At 51.5% G+C, this 18,635-nt stretch overlaps 1 pseudogene; it reads left to right on the forward strand.

The window, feature by feature from the left end:
* Nucleotides 1-18,203: 18,203 nt before the first annotated feature.
* LOC122917895 lies at nucleotides 18,204-18,316 on the forward strand (annotated as a pseudogene).
* Nucleotides 18,317-18,635: the final 319 nt, after the last annotated feature.

Genomic DNA, 18,635 nt, shown 5'->3' on the forward strand with positions numbered 1-18,635 from the left:
CCAGGGGAGGCCGCGGCGCGCGGACTACATGTCCCGGCCCCGCCGGCGCCGCGCCCCGCCCCGCGCGCCCCCGCCCGCTGCCCGCCCCGCCGACCCGGCCGCGAGCGGGCCCGGCCCGGGGGGCGCGCGGGGCGGGGCGGGGCGGGGCCCCCCGGAGGCCGCCCCCAGCTCGGGCCCGCGCGGCCCGCCCTCCGTCCCCGCCGCCCGCCCTCCCGCGCGAGGGGGTGTGCGCCTCCGGGCGAATTTCCTGTGCCCGCGGGAGGCGTGGAAAAGGCAGGAGCGCAGCCCGCGCCGGCCCGCCCGCCGCCACTCCCGCCCGCGGACCCCGGAGCCCGGGGGTGGGGGTCGGGGGCGCCCTCGAGTCCCGGCCGCGCACGGTTGGGGCGGCGCGCACCTGCGGAGCCCCGTGTTTGTAAACAAACCGCGCGCCTAATTAGCCCCGCGGGGGCGCGCGCGGAGGGCGGGGGCGGGGCGTCGGCGCGCGCGCAGGGGCGGCCCCGCCCGGGGAGGAGCCGCGCTCGGCCGCGCCCCCCCTATCTACCCACCCCCGCCCGCGCCCGCCACCGGGCTCGCGTCCCCCCTGCGCGCGGGTAGAGCGCCCAGTTCCGAGGTGGTGCGAAGGGCGCCAAGCCGCCGGAGCTGGCGAGGAGCAGGGGGTGGGCCCGGCCCTGACCAAAGACCGCGCCCGCCAGCCTCAGTTTCCCCGTCTGCCCAGTGAGAGGCTAGAATGAGATGAAGGTCCCCCATCCTGAGATTCCAGGAGTGGGCCACAAAGGTAAAAACGAGGCGCCTTGGGCCTTCTGTATTTTGAAAGGCTCAGCTCGCGGGCACGTTTCGGATCTTGTTTTGGGTAATGTAAGGTGGAAGCGTGTTCTGTGGGTTAGACCCCTATAAAAACGTCTAAAACAAAAGAAGTCTTCCCCGGTGCTGGCTGAACCTGCCAACTGGAAGGTCGAGTTTCCTTATGTGGTCTGGACCCATCCCAAGCCGCTGGGGTCACTGGGTTTACTTTCAGGGTGAGCAGGAGTTCTGCCGCCGGAAATGCACACATCTTAATAATTCTGCAGTGAGTGCGGACTCCATGGGGCCCACTGAGCCACTCTGTGGTGGTCCCAGGCTCACAGGGGAGGGAAATGAGCCTCTGGGAGGAGCAGTGACCTGCCCAGGGTCACAGAGTCAGTGAGTGGGAGAGAGCTGAGACGCCACAGCCCCCAGGCCTGGGAAACAGTTTGCAGGAGAGGCTGAAACGTTCCCTGGCCCTCCAGGCTGCCCCTTTGCTGGGAGCCCGGGACCCTTACACACACCCCAAGAGATATTCCGGAGCAAGGTGCTGGCGAGGGCAGGACCCTCCCGTTCTAGTTTACCAAATGGGAGAAGGTGGACAAGTGGATGGTGAAAATCTGCAGGCCCTGATCCAGCTGTGACAGCCCAGGGTGTCAGATCCAGGGTCCTGGTCTCACTGCTCCGGGTGCCCTGATTTAGTACCCCAGGTTTACAGACTGCTGTGCTAGTCACCCCCAAGGCTATGTTCCTTTCCTGCCATCTGGGTCTCATCCTGTAGGACATCCTAGGCACTCGCCATCAGGGTGACCCCACTTCACTCCTCAGGCCAAAGCAAAGAGCCTTTCCATCTGGTCCTGGCCTTCCAGGGTCTGGCTGGGGTGCCCCTGACCAGCCTTGCTGTCAAGACCACTGATGGAATGCCCGGGGCCCTGATGAACCTTCGTGGGCCTTCTGCAGGCCCAGAAGTATCCCCATGAAGAATACAGAGGAACCCGGGCCCTCCCTGGGGACCTTGGCTTGGATGGAAGGACCTAGGTCCCCACCTTTCCCTTCCTCGTGCCCACTGGTCGTGCTTGCCACTTGCGTTGTCCAGGTGACCTGGTGGGGTGGCCTTCTGTGAGGCCGGAAGTCTCTAGGAAGCAGACCCTGCAAAAGGAATGGGACAGAGACTGTCTTTGGGCATCTCAGGCCCCGGCTAACCACCTGTCAGGCCTAGTGCAGGGGCTCCTCCTCCCTGGGGCCTCCTGAGAGTCAGGGCTGCCTCGGGAAGAAACTCGGGGTGACCCCGATGCCCATCCCCCCACCAGCCCAGGCTCCTGGAGTTTCATCACCACCGAGGTTGGGCCTCTGGGGACTGCTGAGGGCCCAGAATAGAGTCCCTTAATCTCCGCAAGGCTGGTTTCCTCATCCGTCAGAGGAGTACAAAAATAGGACCTAAGTCTCCCTCTGTGGGAGGCAAAAGAGGTACATGCCAGAGGCCTGGCCTATGGCCCCTTCCTCGGTCAGGGTTCCCCTCTGCACCTCCATCTCTTCCTTACAGGGTCTGTTGATCAGCTGACCCTACTCCACGGTGGCGGCCCCATGAGGGCAGGTCTCCACGCTCAGGGCCTACGCGGGCTCTAGCGTGAATGGATGAATTTCCTCTTCTGCACCCCTGTCCTGTCCTCCAGTCTCCATCTGCAAATTTCAGTGCACCCCGACAGACACCTCCTGCTCAGCAGGAGGCCTTAAAGCTTGCCCTTGGCCTTAAACCTGTGTTTGGGCCAGAACAGGGCCGGGGGCTCAAAGGCCTCCAGCCCTGGCACACAGTCTTTACCCAGCATGGCCCTGGAGCCACCGAGCCGTCTGTATTACTGCATTCACAGTTCATACACAAGTCTCTTGGAGGTTCTGTTATTGCGAGTCCTTCCCAGGAGTCTGATCATCCCTCAGAATAACTTAAAAAAAAAAATTTTTTTTAAACAGGAGTTTCTGTCTCTGCGAACAAAGGTGGGCTGCAGAGAGCTCGGGTGGTGAGAAGCAGAGGCTTCTAATGACACGGTCTTTTCGTGACCGCTTACCGTGTGCCAGACACGGCGTCGTGACCTTACATGCACAATTCCACTGAATCCCCAAACACTCCAAACGCCCCATGTTACAGATGGAAATGGCCGCGTGAGGCCACATTCCCAGCCTGAGCCAGTCTGAACCCAGGTGAGGGTTCGCACTTCACCCGCAAGGTGTCTTCCGGGAGCCTGTGTTTTCGTAGGAGAGATGAGGTGTGTGTTTGAGGACACGGATGCCCATGGTCACTAACTGAGGGTTCCCCTACAGAAGTGTGGGGAGCCCCCGTCAGGGGATGGAGTTGGAGGTGAGCTTACTCACTTCCCATTTTCCCTGGCCCCAAGTGGAAGATCATTTGCATAAAAGCAATAGTAATGTCCTTAAAAGCACCCAGGGCAGAGGTCTTAGGTGTGATCTGGGAGCTTAGGGGAACAGAGGGAGTGGGCTGCAGCCACAGAAGTGCCGTCACAGATGGGCGGCCCGCAGGAGGCAGCGCAGGGAGCCGGGGAGGCCCCCAGAGCCTCAGTCTGCTCATCTGTAAAATGAGGCTTGCTGTGAGGACACCTGTGGTAGAAAGACACACTCATGAGACAGTGTCCCCATCCGTTCATTCATCCGCCGCATTGGGACTGGGGGGGCATAGCGCCCTGTGTCCCACTTCCAGGTAGGGCGGATCCAACACGGAAGAAGACAGCCAGTGGCGCTGGCGCGGTCCTGGGACACACAGAAAGGCATAAATCAGCACAAGATGCCGTGTGCCTCCCAGTGCTCAGAGCGGTGCAGAAAATTCAAGCCGGGGAAGGAACCGGGAGCCGAGCGGTACAGTCATGGCAGCTACCTATGGGGACGTGAATGATTTCACTTGATTTTTCTCAATGGCCATTTCCTTCTTCCACGGCAAACAGGTTTACTACGTACCAAAGCTTGAGTTTTGTTCGAAGAAACGATTGTTGTGATGTAATGGGCGAGGGGGACGGGCCTGGGACGTGCTCCGGTCTCTGGGCCCCTGGAATCCTCGCTCAAAGTTGAGGTGCTCCTGGTGTCAGAAGGTGATGTGCCGACCTCTTGGTCTCGTGACACATGGGAAGGTTCTCTGCACTGATGTCCTGGGACATCATGGCCTCTTCGCATTCCCTCCTCATACGCCCTGTCTCTGAGAAGGAATCCCAAGATTACAGGACAAGTGTGTTCAGAATGATTGAAGATCTACAATAAGTAATTTTTTTTTTTAAAGATTAACAGTGGGCGTCTGGGTGATCTGCCTTTAGCTCAGGTTGTGATCCCAGAGTCCAGGGATGGAGTCCCACATGGGGCTTCCAGCTCGACCCATCTGCTTCTCCCTCTGACCGCCCCCTTGTGCTCTCTCCCTCTCTCAAATGAATATATAAAATCTTAAAAAAAAAAAGGGAGGGCATAAAAATTTGAAATTTTGAGGAAAAACCTTAGCAGTTCTAGAAATCAGAGAGAGAGACTACAGGGGAATTTGAAACTCAGAGGAAGGGATACTTGGTGACTTAGACAATGTCCCAGAGAGAATTAGTTCCTAAAATTAGTTCCTTTCAGCTGATGAAATCAACCAGAATGGACTTCACAGGAGCAAAGATATGGAAAACTTAAAAACTGGAAATTTCGGTGAAGAAACAGGAAAATAGTGTTATGTCATCTTTCTTTCTCTCTCTCTCTCTTTCAAGATTTATTTATTTATTTGACAGAGAGAGACACAGTGAGAGAGGGAACACAAGCAGGGGGAATGGGAGAGGGAGAAGCAGTCTCCCCGCTGAGCAGAGAGCCTGATGAGGGGCTCGATCCCAGGACCCTGAGATCATGACCCGAGCCGGAGGCAGACACTTAACGACAGAGTCACCCAGGTGCCCCATTCTGTCATCTTTCTAATAGGAACTCCAGACAGACCAAATTAGGAATTAAGGGAGAGAAGAAATCTTTGTACAGATAAAAGATGAAACTTCAACAAAATAGATGGGAGAAAAGAATCCTTGGAGTCAAACACAAGGCACAAGTAGAATAAACAAGAGTGCATGCACCCCTAAACGTATCAAAGAGGAATAAAACACATCAAAGACAGAGACATCTGACCAGAAAGGGGCTGAGATGAAGTCAGCAAAATGGCAGAGCATGGAACGGCCCGTAACTCCACAGAAACATCAAACACGACTGGCAAAAGATGTCAGAATAAACTTTATCTGAGCTCTGGAAACGAGTTGAAGGTTTATATTAACTGGGAAAACAATCAAGAAGAAGGCAGCTTGATCTGAGCATTTAAGGAAATTCCTGTTGAATAAACTAGCTGACCATTGAGCCAATCAAACGATACTTTACCGGCCACACACAGCACAGAATGCTGGATTTACAAATAAGCTCAGGAACATCGAGCAACAGCAGCACCGGCATCAGCAAACCTCGGGGAGGGGTTTGCTGGAGCAGAATCTGCTCTCTGGAGCCACCGCATTATAATATTCAAAATGTCCAGTTTTCAACAACAACAACAAAAAGTCATGAGGCATGCAAAGAAACTAGAAAGTGTGGCCTGCACACGGTGTGTGTATGGCGGGGGGGGGATAAAAAGAAACTGTTCCGCAGGAAGCAAGCCAAATGTTGGACTTGTTGGATGGAGACCTTAAATCAGCCCTGTTTTTTTGTTTTTTTTTTTTTTAAGATTTTATCTATTTATTTGACACAGAGAGATCACAAGCAGGCAGAGAGAAGGAGGGGGAAGCAGGCTCCCTGCTGAGCAGAGACCCCCCCGATGTGGGGCTCGATCCCAGCACCCTAAGATCATGACCAGAGCCAAAGGCAGAGGCTTTAACGCACTGAGCCACCCAGGCGCCCCTAAATCAGCCCTGTTAATATGATCGACCGCTATGGGAAACCAAGCCCAAAGGATAAGGGAACCACAAACACGACATTTCACCAAATAGACAACACAAGTAGATAGAAATTATTGAAAGGAACCAAACAGAAATTCTAGAGTCGAAAAGACCAGTAGCTGAAAAAAACACAATCAAGACCAGGTGCCTTGCCACAAACTCGAGAAGGAGAAGGAGCGATCAAAGAACTTGAGATAAGCCTATTGAGGTGATCCAAACCGAGGAGAAGAAAGAAAAGCGAAGAGAACCTAAGAGACCGCAGAATACTGTTCAGCATGTTAATATATGCACCATGGGAGTTCCAGAAGCATGGGGAAGAATGGCTTTCTTAAGAAATACTAGCCAAGGGGCACCTGGGTGGCTCAGTGGGTTAAGCCTCTGCCTTCAGTTCAGGTCATGATCCGAGGGTCCTGGGATCGAGCCCCGCATCCAGCTCTCTGCTCAGCGGGGAGCCTGCTTCCTCCTCTCTCTCTGTCTGCCTCTCTGCCTACTTGTGATCTCTGTCAAATAAATAAATAAAATCTTTAAAAAAAAAAAAAAAAGAAAGAAAGAAAGAAATACTAGCCAAAATCTTCCCGGATGTGATCAACCATAACAGTTTGCATAGGCAAGAAGCACGAGAAGTGTATCCAAGGTGGGGTAAACTCAAAGAAATCTGTAAGCTGTAACCAAAATGTTGAAAGGCAAAGACAGAGAGAGAATCTTGGAAGCAGCAACGGAGAAGGGAGTCCTCGTGTCTGGGGGTCCTCAGTAAGGTCAAGAGCTTACCTGCCGTCGGAAACCACACCGGCCAGGAAGCAGCATGATCACATATGCCAAGTACTGAGAGAAAGCCAAAAATCCCGTCAACCGGGAATTCCATATCCAGCAAAACTGCCTTGCAAAAAACAAAAACAAAAACCAAAAACCTGAGAAATCAAGATATTCTGAGATAAACAAAAACTGAAAGGGTTTGAAGCTAGCAAATCTGTCCTTTGAGGAATGAGTGGACAGCAGAGAGTAACCTGAATCCACACAAAGACAGGGCAGGACAGGAAAGGGAACGGCTTCAGTAGAAAGAAAGTCAGCAGTAATATAGTTTGGCTACTAACACCTCTTTCTCCTCCTATATTATTTATTTTTAAAGATTTTATTTATTTATTTGAGAGAGAGAGAGAGAGAGAACACTCATGAGTGAGGAGAGGGAGAAGAAGATTCCCCGCTGAGCAGGGAGCCCCATGTGGGGCTCGATCCCAGGACCCTGAGATCATGACCTGAGCCAAAGGCAGAGGCTTAACCCACTAAGCCCCAGGTGCCCTTCCACCTACGTGATTTAAAAGAGACCTGCATAAAACTGTAATTATGTCCCTGGCCAAACAGTGTATAAAGGTGTGATTTGTAACAGTAACAACATGAGGGAGGTATATAGAAACAACCTTTTTGTATGCTATTGAAAGCAATCCAAAGTACCTTTATTACCAGTTAATATGTCGATTGTAATCTCCACGGCAACCAATAAGAAAACAACTAAAAAACATTTAATTTAGAGAGGAAAATGGTACGGTAGCAAACACCTAACACAAAAGAAGACAGTGGTGGCAGAATTGGCACAGGAAAGGGATAAGACATATAGAAAACCCGTGGCAAAACAGCAGAAATGCTTCCGTATAGGTAATTATATTAAGTGTAAATGGGGTGCCTGGTGGCACAATGGGTTGAACATCCAGTTCTTGGTTTAGGCTCAGGTCGTGATCTCAGGGTCCTGAGATGGAGCAATGCGTCGGGATCAGCACAGAATCTGCTTAGGATTTTCCCTACCTCTGACCTTCCCCCTCCCATAAATAAATAAATAAATAAATAAATAACATCTGTTTTTTAAAACAGTAAAAGATGGGGTGCCTGGGTAGCTCAGTCGGCTAAGCGTCTGCCTTCAGCTCAGGTCATGATCCTGGGGTCCCAGGATGAAGCCCGGCATCGGGCTCCCTGCTTGTCAAGGGATCTGCTTCTCCCTCTCCCTCTGCTTCTCACTGCCAACCCCCCATCTCATGTTCTCCCTCTTACTTTCTCTTGCAAATCAATAAATAAAGTCTTAAAAAAAAAAAAAAGAGGAACCATCTCAGGTCAATCACCTGAACTCCCACTTAAAAGAACTAGAAAAGGAATAAACTAAATTCAAAGCAAGCAGAAGGAAGGAAACAATATAGACCAGAGGAGAGGTGAATGAAATAAAGAACAGAAAAGCAATAGAGAGGACCAGTTAAACTGAACAACAACAACTCCTCCAGGGACGCCTGGGCGGCTCAGTCAGTTGAGTGTCTACCTTCAGCTCAGATCGTGATCTCAGGGTCCTGGGATCGAGTCCCACATCTGTTAGGCTCGCTGCTCGGTGGGGAATCTGCTTCTCCCTCTCCCCGCCATGCTCCTTCTCTCCCCGTCTCTCTGTCTCTCTCTGTGTGTCTGTCTCAAATAAATAAATAAAATCTTTAAAAAAAAAAAAAAGTCCACAAAACCAACCAGCGTTTAGGTAAATTGGCCTAGAAAACAAGAGAGGCGCTCATACTACCAGGTTCCTGCTTCCTTTACAGAAGTAATCGGGGCCCTAGGAGAGCCCTTGGAGCAATGGCAGGCCAACAACTCAACAATGGAGAAGAAGCGGATGGACCCTTAGGAATTCACATGCTGCCAAAACAGAGAAGAAACACAAAACCTGAATAAACCTAAGATAGGTAAACAGACGGAACAGGTGTTCAACTTCCAACAGAGGAAACCCAGGACCAAATGGCCTCATTGGCGGGTTCTATCAAATGTTTTAAGGAAGATGGGACACCAAAGATCCTCAGCCCCTTCCAAACATAGAGAAGGGGGAACACTTCCCTGTCACGTGTGAGACCGTCATGACCCTCAGCCAGACCAACACCCCTTGTGGACACAGGAACGGATCCTCCCCCAGAGACTCGCAAACAGCAGGTGTAAAGGATTACACAGGAACAGGATTTATTCCAGGAATGAAAGACGAGTTCAACATAGGAAGATCCGTGAATGTAATACCACCATATTAAAAGGACTAGGGGGGAAAACGAGGCTCGTGTTATGGTGTGAATCCTGTCCCCCCTCCCAACTCATATGGTCATAAATTGTAACCCTCGTTAACCTCAGAATGTGACTGTATTTGAAGATTGGGTCTTTAAAGAGGTGATTAAGTTAAAATGAGGTCTTCGAGGTGGGCCCTAATCAAAGGCGACAGGTGCCCTTATAAGAAGAAAATATGTGGACATCGACGTAGACAGAAAGGACAATCTTCTCAGCAAATGGTGCTGGGATAACAGGACAGTCATGAACAAAAGAATGCAATTGGATCCCTTCCTCACACCATACACAAACATGAACTCCAAGCTGATCAAAGACCTAAAAGTAAACAGTAAAACTATAAAACTCTTAGAAGAAAACATGGGAATAAGTCTGCATGACCTTGGATTTGGCCGTGAATTCTTAGATATTAAGGCAAAGCACAAGCAACAAAAGAACAAAATAGGTAAATTGGATTTCATCAAATTTAAAAGCTTTGGTGCCTCAAAGGACACCATCAAGAAAGTGAAAAGACAACCCAAAAGAATGGGAGAAAACATTTGCAAATTATCTATTTGGTAAGAGTCCTGTATCCAAAATGTACAAAGAACTCTTATAAGTTAGCAGCCCAAAGACCAGCAACCCAAATTAAAAACAGGAGAAAGGCTTGAAGAGACCTTCATGCTTGAGACCTTGATAAGGTTTGTATCTCCAAGCACTGTCTAGAGACGGCCAAGAAGCACACGAAAAGAGGCTTGAACACCATTAGCCATCAAGAGTATAAAGGTCAAAGCCGCAGTGAGAGTGTCACTTCATACCCGGGGGGGGGGGTTAGAAAAAAAAGAGGGGGAAGCTAGCATTGTTGGAAAGGATGTGGAGAAATTGGAGCCCCTTGTACATTGCTAGCGAGGATGTGAAATGGAGCAGCCCCTTTGGAAAACAGTTTGGTGGTTCCCAAAAAACATAGCATTACCCCATGACCCAGCAGTTCCGCTCTCAGTTATGCACCCAAGAGAACGGAAACAGACGTTCGAAGGAGTATACACAATTGCTTAGAGAACAGCCAAAAAGTGGACCCAACCCCAGTGCCCATCAAGCGATTCACGATCCGCAAAAGGTGGTGTGTCCACACGTGGGATATGATTTGGCCACGAAAAGGAAGGACCGACACCTGTTACAACAGGAACAGATTTAGATGATGCTGTGTGAGTCCAGGAGACCAGACAGAAGCTCCGATGTTGTACAGTTCCGTCGATAAGAAACGCCCACAGGTGGCAAGTCCACAGAGCTGAGTGGTCGCCGGGGCTGGGGGGAGAAGGGAGCGCGGGAGCGACTGCTTCATAGGTGCGGGCTTTCTTTGGGGGCCGATGCGTCACGTTGGACCTGGGTGACCTTCGCTCTGGGTCTGCAGGAGAGAAGGGGCCCCCACACACCCGCCCTGGCCCCCTCCCTCAGAGTTTGTTCACGGTGTGTTACTTTGGGCTTCTGCCTCTCAAAGCTGGTATTAACCCGGATTGATCTAACAGGAGAGAGGGGAGCGGAGCGGAGAGGGGAGACTCAGGCCTCCCTGCACTCAGCGGGACGGAGAACTGGAAAGGCACCCACAGAGAGAACAGCAGCTTAGCTAACTTACAAACCATTAACAGGAAACCAAAAAAGTGAGTTATTCTCTGTCACATGCACGTGCACACGCCACGCTGCTTGGGGATGAGGTCAGGGAGGGTTCGGGACAGTGACCCGAGGATGTCGGCCGTTGAGAGGCAGCACCAACGATCAGGAGGGTTTGCATTTCTGGGTCGCACCCAACTGTCCCCCTTGTGTGGCCTCCAGCTCATTGCTAAACCCCTCTGAGCTTTGGTTTCCGCTACTGTAAAGGCGAAATGACAGGGAACTTACCTGTCGGGGTTCTGGGGGGCGATCGAGATGGTGCTTGCATAGCCGGATGGAGCAGAAGGGCTCTGGCCACAGCCCGGGGGCGTGACATGATGACCTGGGCCTGACAGGGAGGGAGGGAGTCCTGAGAAGTGGCAGATGAAGGGCAGACCCATGGGGCTCCCCACTCTGGGCAGAGGTACCCCCGTCTCGCCAATGCCCCGATTAGGAACTGGTGTCATACCCTCGGCTCCCACTCCCTCACTCCCCACACCCAGTTGGCTGCCACCTCCTTTGGGTTCTGCTTCCTAAATGTCACTCCAGTATGACCACTCCCTCCCTTTCCCTGTAAGACAACGACCTCCGGCTTCGGCAGAGCAGAGGGAGGGAACACGCCCGGGGAGGCTGTGCGGGCTCCAGGCTGGCCCGCACCACCCACACGCTCCAGCCGATCACATCCCGGCCCTCAGACTCACCAAACTCCTTCCTGCTTCAGGACCTTTGCACAAGCTGTTGGCTCTTCCTGCTTGGAACACTCCTCTCTTCTGCCTGGTTTTCCCTGGCTCCTGCTGCTGACCTTTCCTGTGTCCCCTCAGGCTCTCAGGGGTCTCCTCCTCGGGGAGGCTGCCTGACCATACCCCCTCTTTTTATCCCTCACACGCATCACGGGACTCACCGCCTCTGTGGTGCACAGCTCTTTGGCTCTGTGTCCCTCTCAAGGGCTGTGGTTCTGTGGCCGTATTAGTCTCCCTGTCCACACCTGTGCTTAATGAGCTCCATAACATGGGGCGCCTGGGTGATTCAGTGGGTTAAACCTGCCTTCGGCTCAGGTCATGATCTCAGGGTCCTGGGATCGAGCCCCGCATCGGGCTCTCTGCTCAGCGGGGAGCCTGCTCCCGCCCCCTCTCTGCCTCTCTGCCTACTTGTGATCTCTGTCTGTCAAATAAATAAATAAAATCTTTAAAAAAAAAATGAGCTCCATAACAACGTTTGGACTGATCTGTGGGGTCCGGCTCTGGACCATGGGCTGTGATGCCAGGTGGGGCTCTGCGCAGGGCCCTTGTCGAGGGGTGGAGAGGGGACACCAGGACGGATGAAGTCACTGTGGTGGCCCTCGATGCGTGGCTGCTTTCGTCATGAGAGCTGCTCGTTTTATTTTATATATATATATATATATATATTTTTTTTTTCTTTTTAGGTTTTTTTTTTTTAGTCATCTCGACCCCCAGGGTGGAGCTCGAACTCACAACCGCACTGACGGAGTCCGCAGGAGCCCGTACAGTTGCTTGTTTTAGGAAGATTTGTGGAGCTCTTTGAACCAACAATAGTTCCTCCCTTTCCTTACGCGGGAAAAGAAGTCCATCTCCACCTGCCCGCTGTGCCTCTGTGTTCTCCAGGAGGGGGCTGTGACGCCAAGCTGGACCTTCTTGAAAATACGGAGGAGAAGACGGTGTGACATGCTCTGGAAAAGCCGTAGGATGAAGCAGAAAGTCAGTTTGTGCGGGAGGGGGTGTGGGGAGGCCTGCGCACCAGCACACCTGCCTCTCCCTCCAGGCTCTCTGTCCCCGTTGTCACCTGGCTGCCCTCCCTGAATCCCCTTACACGCAGGAGCACAGCACCCCACCCAGATGGCCCTTTCCCCAGCCCTGCGCTGGCCAGGACCCCCCACTCCGCATCCGACCCCCCCCACCGCCCACCCCCACCCGGAGCGTGTTACTGACCCACCTCACACACAGACGAGAAAACGCAGGCAAAGGGGAAGTGTATGTCAGGAGTGTTGGAGCCAGGATCAGCCAACACCCGTGGGCTGAACCACGAGGCTCCCCGACTCGTCTCCATGCTCCCAAAGTTCTGCACACAACAGCTGGGGGTCCACAGAAGCGGGGGGTGCGGGGACCCTGGTCAAGATACGGGTCAGTAAGTGCAGCAGGGAGTGGGCGCCGTGCATGACGGAGGTTTCCGCGCCCCCCCACCCCCGCCCAGAGTTTGCAGGGCTGGGACAACACTGCAGAGGGAGCTGTAGCCTCGAGAGTCACCCAGGGGCTTCCTTGGGCCCTGCCCAGGGCCATCCAGGGGCACAGTGCCACCTGCAGCAAACGAAGATTCGAAGATTGGACTCAAAGAAGGAGGGAGACCAGCCTCTGATGTGGAGTGCTGCCTCACCCGGGGAGCCCGAGCCCCGGCCCCTCACGCTCTCTCTGGGCGCCATGAGGGTCATGTCCCATTCTTTTCTAAACAGACTCTATTTTGCGTTGGTTTTAGATTCACAGAAAAGCTGCAGATAACAAGGAGTTGCCCCATAGATGCTTCTCCCAGATCCCCCATCCTTAAGGCCTCATAACGCCAAGGTGCGTGGACAGCTAGAAGTTGCCCTTGGCACAGGCTATATGTGGGTTTCTCTGAGGATCGGATCCAGAGGCCATGTGTGTTCTGTGGTTGTCTCCTCCCATCTGTGACAGTGTGTCCACCTGTTCCTGTTCCTCGGGAGCCAGGACAGCTGGAGAAGAACTGGCGAGGTAGCTTCCAGAATGTTCTGCAGTCTGGCGTTGCCCATTGTTTTCTCGTGGTGAGTCTGGGGTTATGGCTTTTGGAAAGAAGGCTCCAGAGATGAAGAGCCCTTTTCACCCCGTCCCACCCACCCCCCGGGGCCCCGTTGTCCTCGAGGTGTCCACGTGTCTCCCAGGCAGTCACGGCGCACACCACCTTGGGGACACAGAGGCAGTGGCTGCGCTGGGAGCAGGGCCCCCATGAGGAACGGCTTTCTGTCCCCTCCCATGTGTTCTCACATGACCCAACCCACCCTTTTGCTTTTCGAGCAACTTCCTTACTTTCTGGCAAAACAGCATGCGCGAAAGCTGTCACCCCAACTCTCCAGCTCATTAACTTGGTCTCTTGGTGAGTCATTATTAAGCACCTCCCGCATACCCACTGTGTCATGGCACCAGGAATAAAGTCAGTGTTCATCCTTCGGTTCAGCAAAGAGCGGTTGGCCAAGCCACTGCTCTGTCTCCAGGCTCGGACCCAGCTGGGGGGATTCTGGGGAACGTGGTGGGAGGAGGGTCCTGCCCTTACAGAACATACCTTCCGGAGGAGCAAAGAGACCCAGAACCACAATCACAGCAGCACCTATGTAGTTAGAACGCTGATGGGGTCTGTGCAGAAGGAAGTCGGGGAAGTTTGGAGCCGCGCTCTGTCAATGGAGACAGTGATCTGGCTCTACAGTGGCTTTTTGGAGCAAACCACCATCACAATCCTTTTGGTGACCACATGGCATGTGACAGCGTGCAGAGATCCTTTCCAGAACCCTTCCCCATGCTGTAGGGGATGGGGTGGGGGGTTCTAGGACAGCGGAGAGGACTTGCACACAGGTCCGTCCGAGGGACCCCGTGCGGGATGGCAGTGCTGGAGGAACAGCATCACCATGGAAACCAGCCTCGTATCCCGGCGGCACTTGGTGGACCCACTGCAGTCTCCGGTACCAGAATGGGGACCCAGGGCTGGCTAGCAGTGCCACATATAAGGCAGGCTGGTGATGTGCGTTGCTGCGGGAGGCTGGCCCTGACACCCAACTGTCCACACACATGGTGAATCCAGGATTAGCACAGGATAAGATGCTCATTCCCTGGAGATGAAATGAAGATTCCAGAGCCTCTGCCATTAGAGGAAGGAATGCTTCCCATTTTCACCGAACTGAGGAGAATGGAGGAAAGAGAGAAAAAGGAGGAATGTATGCACTTATTTATTAATGGTTGGGGAAACTGAGTCAGAGGAGGGCTGCAGGCAGGCCTCAGGACCCCCAGGAAACACAGCTGCCTGGCTTGGTTGGCTGCTGAGTTTCTATAGATGCCAAAAGCCTAACTCACAAATGCACAGACTGGATGTGCTGAGCTGGGGGTGTGGGCTTTCCCTCTTCTGACCCTAAGCTATAGCCAGAGCCGAGCATCCCTCAAACCCTGGGGTCATTTCCTCCAGCTTGGTCCCCCTCCCATGGTCTAGATGCTCCCCACTGGCATTTGTCACTACTCATAGAATCTTCAGGACTGAAAGGCTGAGTGTAGGGCAGGGCACCAGAGAGTGGTTCTGCCCCTTCTGCTTACAACAGGGGGACTTAGGGTGGGGGAGTGTGAGTTCAGACCCTCTGATGTCCCTGGGGTAAAGATCGCATTTGTCCTGTTGCTTACGGTGTACCCTCAGCCCCTGGCACAGAGCTCAGCGTAAAGCGAGCTCTCGATTGATATTCGTTGAATACACGAACACAGCATAGCCTGGGTTTCCGTCTCAGGGAGAAGATTCTGAAACGCGCTCAACCAACATTCCCTGGGGCAGGAAAACCTCTGATTATCAGCAGGATGTTCTGGCTTAGTCAGCTCCTTGTCATCGGGATTTCTTCTCCCAGCTGGACAACTGGATGGGAGAGAACAATGGGGGCACCTTGTGTCCATGAACCGGGGTCTCTGGGCCTGAATCTCAGCTTAGTACCATGTCTCTCTGCCCATGTTTCCCTCCTCTTTCAAATGGACGTATCTCATCTGTGGATTGAATGAGATCGTGTGGCAGAAACGTTTACTTGGCAAAATAGGAAAACTCAGTGATGGCTGTTTGTACTACGGCCATCACTGGTGTTGTGGTGTCTTGCCTAGACTGTGTACTGGCCTCCTGATGGCCTTTCCTGTATTCTGTTCTTCCATCCATGCATTCATCCAACCATCTGTCCATCGCTAATTAACGACAACAGGCAGGCATTGGGATTTTGGTTAAGTCCTAGGGACATATCTACATGTATCTGTCTACAGCAGACTCAGGGCATACCATTTCCTAGTTCAAGATGAACCAGCAAGATTTCTGGATGGCTATTGGGGATGCTTATCAAATTTAAATGACTTCCATTTCTGGGACAATGGAGTGGAGACAGACTTCTCCATACTCCTCCAGCTAAGTACAACAAAGAACCCTGAGCATTATACATAAAACATAAGAAGACTCCAAAAAGCAGAGAGAGGAAGGCCACTGGGGATCTCAGGATCCAAAGAATGCCCTGGTGGTGAGCTCCCCAGGTTTTCCTTTGGCCTCCTATGTTGTAGTTGAAAATCCAGCAACCTGGAAATGAATAGTGGGCACAGACACAAAAGTCTGACAAAAACCTGCTGTCTTGAGCCAAAGGACCAGAAAAGGGACAGCTGAGCAAGACAAAAATCTTTTAGACAGTAGTGACTCTTCGTTAGCCCAATACCACCAAAACCATGGTGGCACCACCCTGCCCCAGCTAGCAAAAGGCCAATTAGGTAGCTAACATCCCCCCTCACCAGGCTGTACTGGGGCACCTCACCTCCACACACTTTGCTGGAGTTATATCTGAGAAGGATAATTAGGGGGCCAAGAATTTCATTCCTGCTGGCTGGGGACTCCCTCCCCTCACTGTTGCAGTGTGTGGATGCCATGTGGGGAGCAGGACCAAGGCACCCCTACCTCTTCCAGCCAGGGAGGCATCGATGGAAGCCCACTGGGGAGCTGGAACTCTGACCCCTGGCACTAACAAGGGGCAGGCCCCTCAGGTGGGAGCCGGACTTGTTTCTCCACTTGGCAGCAACAGTGAAATGGTACCCTTCATCCCACCTCCTTACTGGAGCAAAGCCAGAGGAAGCCAGCTTAAACAGGTTCAAATAAGACTTAGGGCCTCATAACACAATACCCAAAATGACTAGGTTTCAATTAAAAACAAACAAACAAACAACAAAACAGTGGTCATGCCTAGAGCCAGGCAGATTTCAAACAGAATGGTGGGGGGGGGCAATTAGGGCGCCTGGGTGGCTCAGTTGGTTAAGCCACAGCTTTTGGCTCAGGTCATGATCCCAGAGTCCTGGGATCGAGTCCCACATCGGGCTCTCAGCTTCCCGGGGAGTCTGCTTCTCTGTCTGACTTTCTCCCCTCTCGTGTTCTCCCTGTCACTCTCTCTCTCTAAAGGAAATAAAATTTTTTTAAGAAGGACAATTAATAGATGTCAACATTGAAATGACAGAAGTCGTCCAATGATGTGATGAAGATTTTAAAGCAGCCATCATAAAAAGTCTTTAGTGAATAGTTGCAAACACACTCAGAACAACTGAAAAAACAGAAAGTATCAGCAAAGAAAGAGAAGATATAAAAAAGAAACAAATGGAAATTTCAGAACTGAAAAATACAATAACTGAAGCTTAAAAACTCAATGGATAGGCTTGGACTCAAGAGCAGAATGTGGAGAAGAAAGAATGATGAATTGGAAGATAGCACATCCGAAATCACCCACCCTGAACAAGGGAGAGAAAGTAAACCAAAAAAATAACAGCAACAACAGGGGCGCCTGGGTGGCTCAGTGGATTAAAGCCTCTGCCTTTGGCTCAGGTCATGATCTCAGGGTCCTGGGATTGAGCCCCGCATCAGGCTCTCTGCTCGATGGGAGGCCTGCCTCTCCCTCTCTCTCTGCCTGCCTCTCTGCCTGCTTGTGATCTCTGTCTGTCCAATAAATAAATAAAATCTTTAAAACAACAAAATAACAAAACCAAAGAGCAAAGTCTCAGGGGCTTGTGAGACTCTAATGGAAGATCTATCCTTCATGACACTGGCTGGATTCCCAGAAGGAGAGGCCAGAGGGGCAGAGCATAAAAAGTAGTCAAAGGAAAAATGGCTGAAAACTCCCCAAATCTGGCAAAAGACACAAACCTGGCTATGGATTTCAGAAGCTGAGTGAACCTCAAACAGCTTAAACTTGAAGAAACCCACACAAGATGCAGCAAGTGCCAACCAGTAAACACGAAGAGAGCATTCTTGAGAACGGGGAGACATAAACATCCCTTATCAAAAAATATGGAAGGGAAAAGAAGAATGATAGCAGACTTCTCACTGGAAACTATGGAGGCCGCAAGGGAGTGGAACAACATTTTTAATGCATTGAGAGAAAAAGCTGTCAATTCCACAAAAATATCCTTCAAGAAGGAGAAAGACTTTTCTCAGGTGAAGAAAAAGGAAGAATTTGTGACGAGCAGAACTGCTTAAGTGACGTTCTTCGGCAAGAGGGACACGAAGCAAGGGGGGATTTGGAAATGTTGGGAATGATGGAAGAGCAACACAAATTGTAAATATCTAGGCAAATAGACCATTATTTTCCTTTTAATTTAATATTTAATTTAATTTAATATGCATGATAGTTGAAAGGAAAACCATTTCATTGTCTAGTGAGATTTTCAGTGCACTTGGGTCTGATACATGTGACAACCATAACATAAAGGCAACGGGGCAAGGGAGGGACGTGCTGGTGAGGATCTACGATCTACTCGAAGTGGTAAAATATTGACGTGATGTAGACTGTGAAGTAAACGTAGAGATATACTTGTTAGCCCCTACAAAATCCACTAAAAAAGTGCACACACAAAAAACATAGTCAAAAAACCCAACTGATAAGTTACAGCGGAACACTGAGAAATTTTCAGATAATTTCTTAAGGGCAGGAAAAGACACATGTAGGTTAAAAAAGGCAAATAGAAAAATAATAATGCAATGGTAGACCAGGATCCAGACGCGCTAATAATTACATTAAATGCAGTGCTCGTTTCAGCAGCACGTATACTAAAACGGGAATGAGATGGAGAATGGAGAAGATTAGCATGGCCCCTGCTCAGGAGGGCATGCAAACTCATGAAATGTTCCATAGTTTTACTCAACACCCAAAGGACAATCCAGTCAAGAAATGGGTAGGAGACATGAACAGGCATTTTTCCAGAGAAGACATACGGATGACAGACTCACAAAAAGATGCTCAACATCACTCATCGTCGGGGAACTACAAAAGCCATCCATGATGCGATACCACCTCACACCTGTCCGAATGGCCAACACACGAGAAACAACAGGTGTCGGCGAGGATGCAGAGAAAGGGGAACCCTCTTACTGTTGGCGGGAACGCAAGCTGGCACAGCAACTCTGGAAAACAGGATGGTGGCTCCTCACAAAGTTAGAAGTAGTACTGCCCTATGA

This window comes from Neovison vison, chromosome 9 (assembly GCF_020171115.1).
Source record: "Neovison vison isolate M4711 chromosome 9, ASM_NN_V1, whole genome shotgun sequence".
Taxonomy (NCBI): Eukaryota; Metazoa; Chordata; class Mammalia; order Carnivora; family Mustelidae; genus Neogale; species Neogale vison.